Source organism: Bos indicus, chromosome X (assembly GCF_029378745.1).
Source record: "Bos indicus isolate NIAB-ARS_2022 breed Sahiwal x Tharparkar chromosome X, NIAB-ARS_B.indTharparkar_mat_pri_1.0, whole genome shotgun sequence".
In the NCBI taxonomy this organism is placed as follows: Eukaryota; Metazoa; Chordata; class Mammalia; order Artiodactyla; family Bovidae; genus Bos; species Bos indicus.
The window spans coordinates 121,071,685-121,086,744 of record NC_091789.1 but is presented as its reverse complement, the minus strand read 5'-3'; the positions used below and the strand labels follow the sequence as shown (position 1 = coordinate 121,086,744).

General features: G+C 40.7%; 1 long non-coding RNA gene and 1 pseudogene across 1 annotated transcript in view; one reads left to right on the top strand and one right to left on the bottom strand.

The window, feature by feature from the left end:
• Window positions 1–15,060, top strand: part of LOC139180918 (uncharacterized) — a 150,404-nt gene that overhangs the window by 60,581 nt on the left and 74,763 nt on the right. Inside the window, exon 3 of the long non-coding RNA XR_011565112.1 lies at window positions 10,040–10,101. This is a non-coding gene — a long non-coding RNA (uncharacterized lncRNA). The remainder of the gene's footprint in view (window positions 1–10,039; window positions 10,102–15,060) is intronic.
• LOC139181194 (BAG family molecular chaperone regulator 4 pseudogene) lies at window positions 3,302–4,808 on the bottom strand (annotated as a pseudogene).

Sequence of the window (15,060 nt, the reverse complement as noted above, 5' to 3'; positions counted from 1 at the left end):
AGAGTGGGTTGCCATGCCCTCCTCCAGGGGATCTTCCCAACCCAGGGATTGAACCCAGGTCTCCTGTATTGCAGGCACATTCTTTACCATCTGAGCCACCAGGGAGCCCTTTGCTGTGGCAGCCCTTGGAAACTTAACACGTATGTGTAGATGTAGATTTTTTTATATTTTTCCTCCTTCATGGTCATGGAGCTTCATGCATCTATGGCTTAGTGCCTGTCATTAATTTTGGAAAATTTTCAGGCATTATTACTTCCTGGAGAATCCCATGGACAGAGGAGCCTGACAGGCTACAATCCATTGGGTCGCAAAGAGTTGAATACAACTGAGTGAGGGAGTACACATACACAGAGTTTCTAGCAATTATATAGTTATTCTTTCAATAGGAACCCTTTATTTTTTTAAATTTATTTATTTTAATTGGAGGCTAATTACTTTATGATATTGTATTGGTTTTGCCATACATCAACATGAATCTGCCACGGTTATACACGTGCTCCCCGTCCTGAACCCCCCTCCCACCTCCCTCCCCATACCATCCCTCTGGGTCGTCCCAGTGCACCAGCCCCAAGCATCCTGTATCCTGCATCGAACCTGGACTGGCAGTTCGTTTCTTATATGATATTATACATGTTTCAATGCCATTCTCCCAAATCATCCCCCCTCTCCCTCTCCCACAGAGTCCAAAAGACTGTTCTATACATCTGTGTCTCTTTTGCTGTCTCGCATACAGGGTTATCATTAACATCTTTCTAAATTCCATATATATGCATTAGTATACCATATTGGTGTTTTTCTTTCTGGCTTACTTCACTCAATATAATAGGCTCCAGTTTCATCCACTTCATTAGAACTGATTCAAATGTATTCTTTTTAATGGCTGAGTAATACTCCATTGTGTTTATGTACCACAGCTTTCTTATCCATTCATCTGCTGATGGACATCTAGGTGGCTTCCATGTCCTGGCTATTATAAACAGTGCTGCAATGAACATTGGGGTACACGTGTCTCTTTCAATTCTGGTTTCCTTGGTGTGTAAGCCCAGCAGTGGGATTGCTGGGTCATAAGGCAGTTCTATTTCCAGTTTTTTAAGGAATCTCCACACTGTTCTCCATAGTGCCTGTACTAGTTTGCATTCCCACCAACAGTGTAAGAGGGTTCCCTTTCTCCACACCCTCTCCAGCATTTATTGCTTATAGACTTTTGGATCACAGCCATTCTGACTGGCGTGACATGGTACCTCATTGTGGTTTTGATTTGCATTTCTCTAAGACCAGAAACTATAAAACTCCTAGAGGAGAACATAGGCAAAACACTCTCTGACATAAATCACAGCAGGATCCTCTATGACCCACCTCCCAAAATACTGGAAATAAAAGCAAAAATAAACAAATGGGACCTAATTAAAATTAAAAGCTTTTGCACAACAAAGGAAACTATAAAAGCAAGGTGAAAAGACAGCCTTCAAAATGGGAGAAAATAATAGCAAATGAAGCAACTGACAAACAACTAATCTCAAAAATATAAAAGCAACTCCTGCAGCTCAGTTCCAGAAAAATAAATGACCCAATCAAAAAATGGGCCAAAGAACTAAATAGACATTTCTCCAAAGAAGACATACAGATGGCTAACAAACACATGAAAATATGCTCAACATCACTCATTATCAGGGAACTCTTTAAACTTACGATACTCTTGTAGCAGCTTCTGTTCCTGGTAAACTGTTATTCTGTGTATCACGTGTGTTTCTAGTTTCTGGGGGCAGCAGTTTACCATTCCCTGATGGATCTAAGAAGAGTTGTAGTGTTTTAGTTTGTTTATGAGCATTTTTCCTGTTATAAAGATGGAAGTGATGACTTCCAAGCTCTTTATACGTTGGACTAGAAACCAGAAGTCAGAAGTGTTTATTTTTGAAAATTAAAGAAACAATGAGAAGAATAAAATCACCCATACTCTCATCACTGTGAGATTAAAAAGTTAGAATAATGTTAAATATCTTTCCAATTATTTTTATACCTATATAATTGTTTTATAAACATTCAGATAAAACACAGAATACTATAATTACCTGTATACCCATGTTAATTATTTGTCCCGTTGTTTTCTGGTTGATGGCTCTTTTTTTTTTTTTTTAACTTTTACTTTTATTTTGGAGTATAGCTGATTAACAGTGTTGTGTTAGTTTCAGGTGTACAGCAAAATGATTCAGTTATACATATACACATGTGTCTATTCTTTTTCAAACTCTTTCCTCATTTAGGTTGTTACATAATAATGAGCAGAGTGAGCTGAGTTCCCTGTGTTGTACAGTAGGTACTTGCTAGTTATCCATTTTAAATATAGCAGTGCAGACATGAACTTATTGAGGGCATCAATAAGTAGATCTAGACATAGATCAGAGCTTTCATGCTAATTCATACAACCCAAAGCCACTCTGTCTCAGGCAGAGTGAATTCACCCCATACCCCACCTACGCCAAGAGAAGCTAAGAGATGAAATGAAAAAGCCAGGGCCAATAAGAGCTCTTGTCGCTTGGGGCCAAACTGGTTGATGGCTCTTTTGACCCTTCTCAGTTCTTTACCCTCACTCCATAAAGATAATCACCATCCTGATTTTTATTTGTATTTTTGCTGATACTCTTTTTGTTACTTCTTTATAAGATAGGTATATTATTAAACATCACCTGAGCAGAATTATATAGTACTTAATCTTCAACAAGTTGCTATTCTCAATCTACGTTTTTCTTTAACGATTTATTCATATGGAAACGTATACATCTGATTCATTTAACTATTTCTGATCTTTGAACTATGTGACCTTACCTAACTTGCTGATCCCTTTCTCTATTAATGCACATCTAGATTGCTTCCAGTTTTGGGGCAATGCTGCCATGACCATTTATTTTTTAGAGAATCATACTATATTTGTGAACTGCAAATAACAAAACAAAACAGAGGTCCAAGGATGCTAAAGTCCAAGCTGTAATTTGCACACAAAGTGTATGGTGAAAGCAGTTACAATGTATAAAAATGTGACAAGTAATCCAGATGTTTACAAAAAACAGACCCTGTCCAAAGAACATCCAGTCTTATCCTGTAGGTTTCTGAGAAGCCTGTTCAATAAGATGAATTCGCCTCCTGCTGATAAGCAGCAGCTTGCCAACACCCACGTATTTCTTACTGGGCAAGTCTACTTGGCAATATCCATAACTCGAGAGCTCCCTATTATATTCACTGGTCTGAAAACAACTCATAACCCAACTGTTTTTCCAAGTCCTGTACCAGTTTTTCAAGCTTTCTATCAAAGGATAGTTGGAATGTATTGCTTCTTGTCATCAACAGGCATTTCAAAAAGAGGGTAATTAACCAAAATCAAGAGTTCTTTGGTCAAGTTAGTAATAGGCTTCCCCTTTGTTCTAAATCCCTTCATCATACTTTTTTTCCCCAGTTTTTCCAGTGTGGCCTGGATTTTACAAACCGCCTCTTTACCCTCTTTCCTGGCCTGCCGGATGGAGTCCTGGCCCCCAGTTTCAACTGAATCCAGTTCCAGAAGTTCCTTGGTTAGCATCTCTTCCAGAAGCCAGTATGCTTTGTCTGTCTTTTTTCCTATGAACTCTTATACTTCTTGCTCAAGATACTGGACCTTCTCTAGCACATGTATGGTTTTTTTAATGCTTGAGGGAGTCCCTTCATCTGAAGATAAACACTCTTCAGCAAGATGAATACCCTGGTCTTGAGTGCTGGGATGTTTGTGAGTGGCATTACCATACAGATGAGGCTCAACACTATACTGGACCTGGGAATCCAAAAGCTCCGAACTGTCATCGTCCACTGATCCCCAGGACTCGTACTGATGGACACCGCAAGGAAAGTTGTGCCGGCTCATTCCTTGATCTGCTTGGCTGTAGGCATAGGAGGAGTCCTTAGGCTGTGGGGTTGGTGGTGAAGGAGGTGGCTGAGGAGAGCCACTGCTAGGCCATGATGAAGTGCTTTCGTTCATGTAGAGACTCCCCGGTGGTGCCGAGGGCGCAGCTGAAGGCCAGGGGTACCAGGTTCCCATTCCATAAGCACCTGGAGGTGCCCATGAGTCCTCCTGGGGTCATATGGTTGGTCCTGGTTGTGGAACACTATGATCACCATCCCCGTAAGGGTAATAGGGTACTCTCATTCCAGAATTCTGTGAAGCAGGATATCCTGGAACCTGCCCCCTAAGAGGGGGTGCTTCAGTCTGGCAGTCCTGCTGGGGGTACATCCAACTGGAGACTGGGGTTGGGCTGTTGCTAGATGAATGCTAAGTGCTTGGAACCTCTGTGGAGTAATTGGTCTGAGCATACCCAGGTGTGTAATAGGCCCCAGGGTATGAGGCAGTATTTGTCTCCGGGCCAGTGGGGTATGGTAGGTCATATTCCTCATTTGTATAAGAATTCAAACTCTGGCTTTGCATTTCCGGTCTTCTAGGGTATGTACTTGGGTAAGGAGCCCGAGGTCGGACAGTAGAATTCCAATAGTTAGAATTGTAACTAGGATATGGTGGCTGCTCCTGGTGGCCTCTGCCAGCACGACCTGGCTCTGACCAGGCACTTCCAGACACCTAGTAGCCATTGCCTCCTCCTCATTCCCCCGGCCAGGTGGTCTCCGCCGGGCCACCCCCACGGCCCCGCCAGGAAATGGGAGGCTGGGGAGGCTCAGGGCCGGTGGTAGATGGGCGGAGGCGGGTGCACTGGCACATCTCCACCCCCAGGCCCGTAGTAGTGGCCATAAGACAGGCTGTCACTAGGGTTGTAGCCAGAGCGCCTCAAGGCCGACATGGGCTCTACTGCCCCCAGGCGTTTCCTGCCCTGCCCCCCACGTCCCCCATGGTCGGCCTGCCATGACCGTTCTTACATGGCTTTATATGTGCACATGTGAGTTTCACATGAGAAGCTGTATGTATTTGATGAAAGAGCGCAGGCTTCAAAGGCTATGCTGCTTCTGTTTAAATTTCCACGTTAACACTTACCAGTAGTGTAACCATAGGCAACTTAGATGTTGAATCCATATTATTCAGGGCCCAGAATATCAAGGTGAGGATGTAATAGTTAACTGAATAGGTATTGAGGAGCCACTGGAGAGTTTGAGGAGGATGTGATGAGATCAGATTGACATTAGAATTTATTTGGAAATAGTGTAAACCATAAATTGACCTAGGAAGTTGAGAGATTGGAAAGTCAGCCCATTCTATTAATACCAGCATTTCTGAATATGTTACCCAAGTTTTCAAACCATGAATTATTTCAAATCAGAAGGAATTTTGAAGGAAACATTCTAAGTAAAATAAGAGTCTTTGTTTACCATTTATTTTCAACCTGGTAATGATCCTTTTTGTCCCCTTAACTTATCTTCCTCAATTTTCTTTTCTGGCTTCCCAATTTCTGGATCCCATATGCATATTCATTCTCATTTAAGATTCTCTCTTTTATTTCTTCTCTCTCCAAAGTAAAAGCTGAAATCACTCACAGCAAGAGGATTATACTTGATCATTTCCCCAAATAAATCTTACTTTTGAAACTTCATTCTTTTATAGCTAAGTAACATTGGGTTGGCCAAAAAGTTCACTGGGGAACAGCTTATGGAAACCTGAATGAACTTTTTGGCCAACCCAATACATATAGATGGTAGTGAACAGTTAAGTAGTACAGAAAAGTTTATAATAAAAAGCAACCATCTCTAGGCCTTGCTTGTCATACCTTCAGGGGCATTTTCCAGGTGCAACCTCTTTAACCTTTTTTAGTTCTTTGGGTGTTTATCTTAGTAAGTCTAAATAATATGCTTATGCATCTATTGTCTTATCAACTTTAAATTATGTCTATTTACAACTTTCTATGAAAAAGTATAGATTTTATTCAATACTATTAACCCTAACTCCCCATCTCTTACTTCTGTTTTTTATTAATTATGCAAACTGTACGATTTACAATTGATTGTTATTATAACTTTCAATAATATACATAAAACTCCACATACTCCATATATTCCCCATGTTATTATTATTGTTTTTATTGTTTGCTTTTGCAACTTTAAATAATGCACCTTAAACTCTGTCATGCCCTATTAAGTTTTAACTGTCATCCTTCTACTTTCTACATTGTGAGATTATAATATATCCCCCCCTTTTTTCTGTTTCTTCCTTCCACTTCTCACCTATCATCAGCTTTTCCTTTATTTTACATTGTCAAGGCTGCTAAATTTGTAGTCCTATTTAAGTCCAATTTGTAGTCCTATTTAAGTCCAATTTGTAGTCCTATTTAAGTATTTCATGCTTCATGTAAAGATTGTAAAAGGTAAATAGCAAAAACTTTTTCATGGTGATGAAAATGTTATTAACTCTTCCATCAACTAATATTTACTTTTCCATGGACTGAATGCCATCAGTCTTGGATCCCTTAAAGAGAAGTGTTCTAGGAGCAAGGTAAACTCTAGTCTCATTTCTTACAGTTCATCAGTTGCTTCAAAACATATAAAAACATTTTTAAGTTTCCTATTAGCTTGACTAAAATTTAAAAACCTAGTGGAGGATCCTAGAGCCTATTACACAGAGTGAAGTAAGTCAGAAAGAGAGAAACAAGTATCATATATTAATGCATATATGTGGAATCTAGAAAGACAGTACTGATGAAGCTATTTGCAGGGCAGGAAAGAGACAGGCATAACAGGAAAGAGACAGGCATAACAGACTTGTGCGAACAGTGGGGGAAGGAGCATTCAGTTCAGTTCAGTCCCTCAGTCGTGTCCGACTCTTTGTGACCCCATGGACTGCAGCACGCCAGGCCTCCCTGTCCATCGCCAACTCCCGGAGTTTACGCTAACTCATGTCCATTGAGTCGGTGATGCCATCCAACCATCTTGTCCTCTGTTGTCCCCTTCTCCTCCCTCCTTCAATCTTTCCCAGCATCAGGGCCTTCGCATCAGGTGGCATGAGTCAGTTCTTCACATCAGGTGGCAAAAGTATTGGAGTTTCAGCTTTAGCATTAGTCCTTCCAATGAATATTCAGGACTGATCTCCTTTAGGATGGACTGGTTTGATCTCCTTGCAGTACAAGGGACTCTCAAGAGTCTTCTCCAACACCACAGTTGGAGAAGCATCAATTCTTTGGCACTCAGCTGTCTTTATAGTTCAACTCTCACATCCATACATGACTACAGGAAAAACCATAGCTTTGACTAGATGGACCTTTGTTGGCAAAGTAATGTCTCTGCTTTTTAATATGCTGTCTTGGTTGGTCATCACTTTTCTTCCAAGGAGCAAATGTCTTTTAATTTCATGGCTGCAGTCATCATCTGCAGTGATTTTAGAGCCCCCCAAAATAAAGTCTATCACTGTTTCCCCATCTATTTGCCATGAAGTGATGGGACCAGGTGCCATGATCTTAGTTTTCTGAATGTTGAGTTTTAAGACAACTTTTTCACTCTCCTCTTTCACTTTCATTAAGAGGCTCTTTAGTTCTTCTACACTTTGTGCCTTAAGGGTGGTGTCATCTGCATATCTGAGGTTATTGATATTTCTCCCAGCAATCTTGATTCCAGCTTATGCTTCATCCAGCCCAGCATTTTGCATGATGTACTCTGCATATAAGTTAAATAAGCAGGGTGACAATATACAGCCTTGACATACTCCTTTCCTGATTTGGAACCAGTCTGTTGTTCCCTGTCCAGTTCTAACTGTTGCTTCTTGACCTGCATACAGATTTCTCAAGAGGCAGGTGAGGTGGTCTGGTAGTCCCATCTCTTGAAGAATTTTCCAGTTTGTTGTGATCCACACAGTCAAAGGCTTTGGCATAGTCAATAAAGCAGAAGTAGATGCTTTTCTGGAACGCTCTTGCTTTTTCTAGGATCCAAAGGATGTTGGCAATTTGATCTCTGGTTCCTCTGCCTTTTCTAAATCCAGCTTATACATCTGGAAGTTCTTGGTTCACATAATGTTGAAGCCTGCCTTGGAGAATTTTGAGCATTGCTTTGCTAGCGTATGAGATGAGTGCAATTGGGCAGTAGTTTTAACATTCTTTGGCATTGCCCTTTTGGGGGGATTGGAATGAAAACCGACCTTTTCCAGTCCTGTGGCCACTGCTGAGTTTTCCAAGTTTGCTGGCATATTGAATGCAGCACTTTCACAGCATCATCTTTTAGGATTTGAAATAGCTCAGCTGGAATTCCATCACCTCCACTTGCTTTGTTTGTAGTGATACTTCCTAAAGCCCACTTGACTTTGCATTCCAGGATGTCTGGCTCTAGGTGTGTGATCACACCATCGTGATTATCTGGGTCATGAAGATCTTTTTTGTATAGTTGTTCTGTGTATTCTTGCCACCTTTTCTTAATATCTTCTGCTTCTGTTAGGTCCATACCATTTCTGTCCTTTATTGAGCCCATCTTTGCATGAAATGTTCCCTGGTATCTCTAATTTTCTTGAAGAGATCTCTAGTCTTTCCCATTCTATTGTTTTCCTCTATTTCTTTGCATTGATCGCTGAGGAAGGCTTTCTTATCTCTCCTTGCTATTCTTTGGAACTCTGCATTCACATGGGTCTGTCTTTCCTTTTCCGTTTGCCTTTTGCTTCTCTTCTATTCACAACTATTTTGAAGGAGGGGGAGGGATGAATTGAGAGAGTAGTATGGAAACATATGCATTACTGTATGTGAAATAGATAGCCAGTGGGGAGTTGCTGTATAACACAGGGAGCTCAACCTCCTGCTCTGTGACAACCTAGAAGGGTGAGGAGGTATGGAGGGAGCTTCAAGAAGGAGGGGACATATGTATACCTATGGGTGATTCATGTTGATGTGTGGCAGAAACTAGCACAGTATTGTAAAGCAGTTATATTCCATTTAATTTAAGTTCATTTAAAAAATAACCTAATAATGTCAAGAATGTGGAGCAACTAGAATTTTCAGATACTGCTGGCCAGAGTGTTCGTTGGTATAGGTACTTGAGAAAATAGTTTAGCATTGTCTATTAAAACTGAACATATGTGCACTCAGTGATCCAACTCCTCCACTTTCACATATATGCTCCAGAGAAGACTAAGTATAAGAATATCCATCACAGCACTATTTATAATAACCAAATCTGGAAGTGTCTGAGCTTCCCTGATAGCTCAGACAGTAAAGAATCTGCCTGTAATGTAGGAGACTGGAGTTCGATCCCTGGGTCAGGAAGACCCCCTGGAGGAGGAAGTGGCAACCCACTCCAGTATTCTTGCCTGGAGAATCCCATTGACAGAGGAACCTGGCAGGCTACAGTCCATGGGGTTGCAAAGACCCAGACATGACTGAGTGACTAAGCATGCAGGCTGGGGTAGGGAAGGTGTTGTCATTTATAATACCCAAATCTGGAGGTAATCCAAATATCTATCAACAGTGGAATGAATTAATACATTGTGATACATTCATAAAATAAAATACTATACAACAATGAGAATTGTTGCTGTTTGCAACACATAAATAATACTGAATAAAAGAAGACAGATATAAAACAGTAATATACTCTATGACTCATTTATAAGACAGGAAGAAATCAGAGTGTTAGAAGTCAGCATTGTGCTTGCCCTCAGGGATTCAGGTAGTAACTAGGATTGTTGTTGTTTAGTCACTCAGTTGTGTCCGACTCTGCAATCCTGTGGACTGTAGCCCACCAGGCTCCTCTGTCTATGGGATTTCCCAGGCAAGAATACTGGAGTGAGTTGCAATTTCGTACTCCTTAAAATGGTTCTTTTAGTGGTCAAATCTAAGTGGCTTATTCTCTATCGGGTTCAAAAATAATTTTAAAGATATCTTTTTGTTTGTCTACACCAAGTCTTAGTTGTGGCATGTGGAATCTAGCTCCCTGACCAGGAATTGAACCAGGGCCCCCTGCATTGGGAGCACAGAGCCATAGCCACTGGAGCACCAGGGAAGTTCTCCCAAATAGTTTTTAATTAAATTACATCTTTTATTCTCTTCTTTGTAACTTTCTTTGTAAAGTTTGTACCCACTTCCTAATTTGCCTGTCTTTTGTGTCACTTTAGTTTTCCATAACCCATTGGACTATGAGTCAGCATCAAGCTAGCAGTTTGTCAAAGTAACAGCTGTAAGTATTTCAACTTTCCCATCCCATGACACATTTGATCATTTTCTTTCTTTTTCATGGCAGTTGATAAGGCCAGTCAACAGAGTATATCTCTTCTTGTAATTTGTTTTTTACTTAGAATCCTAATTAGCATAAAGGCAGTTAAAAAGTCGTTTCTATGTGGAATACTTACTACCAAGGTTGAGAGACACTATGTTTAACATTTAATTGGTTTATAGTGCTGTGAGGCTAGTCTTCAAGGTCATAAAAATCTTACTTATGAACATATCCATAAAAATGCTAACAGCTGTTTTAAAAACATCAAAGTTGCATTTTCTTCTTGAGCGATGAGGAGTTGTTACTTGCACAAAATACCAAGTGTAATATATTTTTAAGTGTTCTTTTGATTAGCAGAAGTAAACTTGACCCTGTCCTCAAGAACAAATGAGTTGCCTGCAAATGTGACTTCTTTTTATTCCCCTAACATCACCCCATGCAGGAACCAATTTGCCAGTTATTCAGATTATATTGGGAGAAGGCAATGGCACCCCACTCCAGTACTCTTGCCTGGAAAATCCCATGGATGGAGGAGCCTGGTAGGCTGCAGTCCATGGGGTAATTACGAGTCAGACATGACTAAGTGACTTCACTTTTACTTTTCACTTTCCTGCATTGGAGAAGGAAATGGCAACCCACTCCAGTGTTCTTGCCTGGAGAATCCCAGGGACGGAGGAGCCTGGTGGGCTGCTGTCTATGGGGTTGCACAGAGTCGGACATGACTGAAGTGACTTAGCAGCAGCAGCAGCAGAAGATTATATTGACAGGACGTTAAGACTGGCTTATGAATCTGCTACAGCCTCACAGCCTCCTCTCGTACAACAACTTGTTGGCTCGGTGCTCCATTGCCAATAAAGTACCTAACCCTGTATTGTCTCCTAACTTTCTCCCTTTCCCTAACCTCCTATCCACCACAACTCATTTTTTTTTTTTTTTTTACAGAAGCCGGAGTGACCATCTAAACATGTAAAATGCAATGTTCTACTCTGTTTAAACTCTATAAAAGGCTTTCTACTGCCTTTAGAATCAAACACTCTACATGATCCACCCTCTAGCTCATAATCTTCTTATTCCTAGCTTAGCACTGGCCATTCTTTCTGCCTGCAGTGCTTGGCCCACAGATTTTACCATGGCCATATCAGTGTCAGTTCAACTCAGTGGTTACAGATTGCAAGAGGCTTTCAAAGGAGATGCTTCACTCCCATGGCCAGGGTGTCCACAGATTGTAACTCAGTTTTATTTTTCCTGAAATTATTAATCACGTGTTTCTGGACTTGATGTTTGCCGTCATCATTCTCACCCAATGCTAGATTATAAATTCTATTAAAGTAGGTATTTTTTTCATCTTGAATTCTGCCTGTTTATTTTAAATAAAATAGTTCTGGTATGAATGAATAAATACAACTAGTTTGATAAATGCTCTTCCGCCTGCAATGTGGGAGACCTGGGTTCAATCCCTGGATTCGGAAGATCCCCTGGAGAAGGGAATGGCTACCCACTCCAGTATTCTGGCCTGGAGAATTCCATGGACTGTATAGTCCATGGGGTCACAAAGAGTTGGACACGACTGAGCGACTTTCACTTCACATCTCTTCTTCACTCTGGATATAGTTCCTCACTCAAAAGTATCACTAGTTTATTATCAATGCTTCACATTTCCTTAAAAAGGTAGTCATATACACAATCATACCTTTTACTATATGTCCATTGTATTTATTATTTATGGATCAGTAACAGAATGCCCTCAAAACTTATGGTTTAAAATAGCATTTTAATAGTTATCTCAGTTTCTGTGGATCAGAAAACTAGGAATGGCTTAGCTAGGTCCTTAGGCTCAGGGTCTCTCAGGCTGCAACCAGCCAAGGTATTGGCCAGGGCAGCCATCTTCTCAAGGCTCCTCCAAAGTGTAAGTGTGTGCTTCCAGACTTCCTCTGGCTATTGGAAGGATTCACCTTCTCATAGGCAGTCAGAATGAAAGCCATATCAGACTGCCTATTTATTAGTATTTATTTATTTATTGGAGTAAAATTGTTTTATAATGTTGTGTTAGTTTCTGCTGTGCAACAAAGTGAATCATGGGGGGGGTGTGTGTGAGTGTGTGTGTGTGTGTATATATATATCCCATATGTTTACGTTATGAATATACGTATGTCCCTTCCCTCTTGAGCCTCCTTCCCTCCCCCCAACCCACCCCTCTAGGTCATCGCAGAGCACTGAGCTGAGCTCCCTGTGCTCTACAGAAGCTTCCTACTAGCTGTCTAGTTTATTCATTGTAGTGTGTATATATCAATGCTCGTCTCTCAATTCATCCCACTCTCTCCTTCCCCCTCAACTGTGTCCATAAATCCATTTTTTACATTTGTGTCTCTACTTCCAGCCCTGCAAATAGGTTCCTCAGTACCATTTTTCTAGATTCCAGATGGACTGCCTATTGGTGGAGGCTTAGTTCCTTGTCATCTGGGCCTTTCCATGCAACAGCTCATCACGTGGCAATTTGCTTCAGCAGAGTGAGAAGATGAGAGAGAAGACAGGTTGAGCAACATAGACAGTATATCATCTGGTAGCCAAATCTTGGAAATGACATGCCATCACTTTTGCTCTATTCTGTTTGTTACGAGTGAGTCACTAGGTCCAGCCCAAATTGAGGGGAAGGAGATTTCTCTTGAATCCGAGGAGGCAAGGATCACTGGAAGCCATTTTAGCAGCTGCCTACCACAGGTCCATGCCTCCATGTTTGTGTACATTTTTGTCCCATTCCTTTTACTCTGTCTTATTTTCCTGGAATTTTCTCTTGGGAGCCAAAGCACTGGTCATCATGCTCACTTTGTGTCACTTGTCTGAGTTTATTCTTTCCAACTTAGAAATTTTGAGGGAAAAGTGTTTAAGATATATAGGAAGTTGGGAAAAATACCCCAGTCACAAAACTTCAATAAAATATTGATATCAGAACAGTGTGTACCAAGAGCTGGTTGTCATTAAAAGGCAAATATTATTTCATTCTTTCAAGAAGTATTTTTTGGCAAAACTAATACAATTATGTAAAGTTTAAAAATAAAATAAAATTTAAAAAAAAGAAGTATTTTTTGAGTGACTGTGTGCTAGGCACTGTCCTAGATGTTAAGACACATCAGTGTAGGAAACAAACGAACAGAAAAGCTTGCTTTCAAGAACCTTTATAAATTGATGTATTGGGTTGGCCAACAAGTTCATTTGGGGTTTTCTGTACCAGCTTCTGGTTAAAGCTGAATGAACTTTTTGGCCAACCCAAATAGAATGAAGATAGTAACAAGACATGGTAAGTGTTAGGGTGAAAGAAAGGGGATCTAATGTGCTAGGTTGAGAGGAGGGTGACATGTTAGCTACCCTAGACCACACTTCTTCCAATACAGCAAATTATATCCCTTCCATTTTTCTCCTGAGCACATATCACTCTATTCTCATTGAGAAGATGCCCTTTGAAAAAGACCTGAAGGATGACCTGCACATATCCCAGGAAGATTATCCAGGAAGGTGAAAGAGCAGGAACAAAGGAGAGACCAGGACTGGTGTGTTAAAGGACATAAAAAAGTTTAGTGTATCTGAAATGAGTGAAAAGGGGAAAATGGATAAAGAGATAAGATTGGAAAGAAGGGCCAGATCCTTCAAGGCCTTGCAGAACGTTGTCAGAACTTCTATCTGTTTTTCCCTCTGAGTGATGTGGGGAGCCCTTTGGAGAATATTGAACACAAAAGTGGATATGATCTATCATATTTTAACAGGGTTGTGTTGACTGCCATGTAGAGAATAGACTTAACGGGGACTTGAAAGAAGACAGACCATTTAAGCCAGATAAGAGATGCTGGGGACTCAGACTGGAGCAGTAACAGTGGAAGTGAAGAAGTGATGAGATCTTGGGTTTATTTTGAAAGCAAAGTTAATATTTGTTAGAAGATTGGAATTAAATGGTATACGTTGGAGAAAGGGAAGTCAAGTATGACTCCCAAGAACCTGGCCTGAACCAACAAAGTTGCCATAAACTGAGATGGAGCCAGTCAGTCCATGGAAGGAGCATGTTTAGGGGAAGATCACTTAGGGGCTCCATTTTAGACATGTTAACTCTGAAAAGCCTACTAGCCATCTGAATGGAAATGCTGAACAGCAATAGTCTGAAATTCTGGACTTTTTGGACTCCAGAAGTCTGAACTTCTGGAAAAGAAGTTCACTCTAGGAATATATATTTGCAAGGAGTTAGCATACAGAAGATAAAGCAATAAGACTAGATGAAGGTACACAGAAAATACAAGAGGTGAAAATAAAAGCATCAGAGTGAAAAGCACAAGTCTTCAATCAGCTCTGTGCTCAAACTAGGTCCAGTGACTAGGAGCATGGGAGCCCTTTCCTGCCGAATGGATAGCTGGGCTGCTCCTAGGAGGAGGGTCCTGCTTGTTGAGATTTCTTTTCACCAGCATCAAGATGACTTAAATTAGAACTCCTTGCCTTCAACTAGGGAAGCCTCAAGGTAAGCTCTGCTTCACAATTGGATTTCAAGAAAGCCTACTCTTTCCTTTCCCCAGCATGGGCCATCTGCTTCCTCTGTATAGGTTCTCAGGCCTTAGTGTACATAATAATCCCCAGGAAAGCTTGGACTTGCTTACCTCCAGAGAGTTTCATTCTGTAGGTGAAGCTAGAAATCTTCATTCTTAGCAAGTGCTGAAATTAATGAGCGTGCTCCATGTTGAGAAAGCTAAATCAGCATAAAAAATACTAAACATTCTTTTACTCTAGAAAGCTTAAATATTCATAGAGGCTATTGACCTTAGCTTTCTGGTGATTCCATGGTTACTTCCTAAAAGCTGTCATAGATCTTTAAGCTTCAAACTGTACAGAACCAGTTAAGAAGCTGCTTGAAAATCCACATAGAAAACTTAAATACTCTGACTCTAT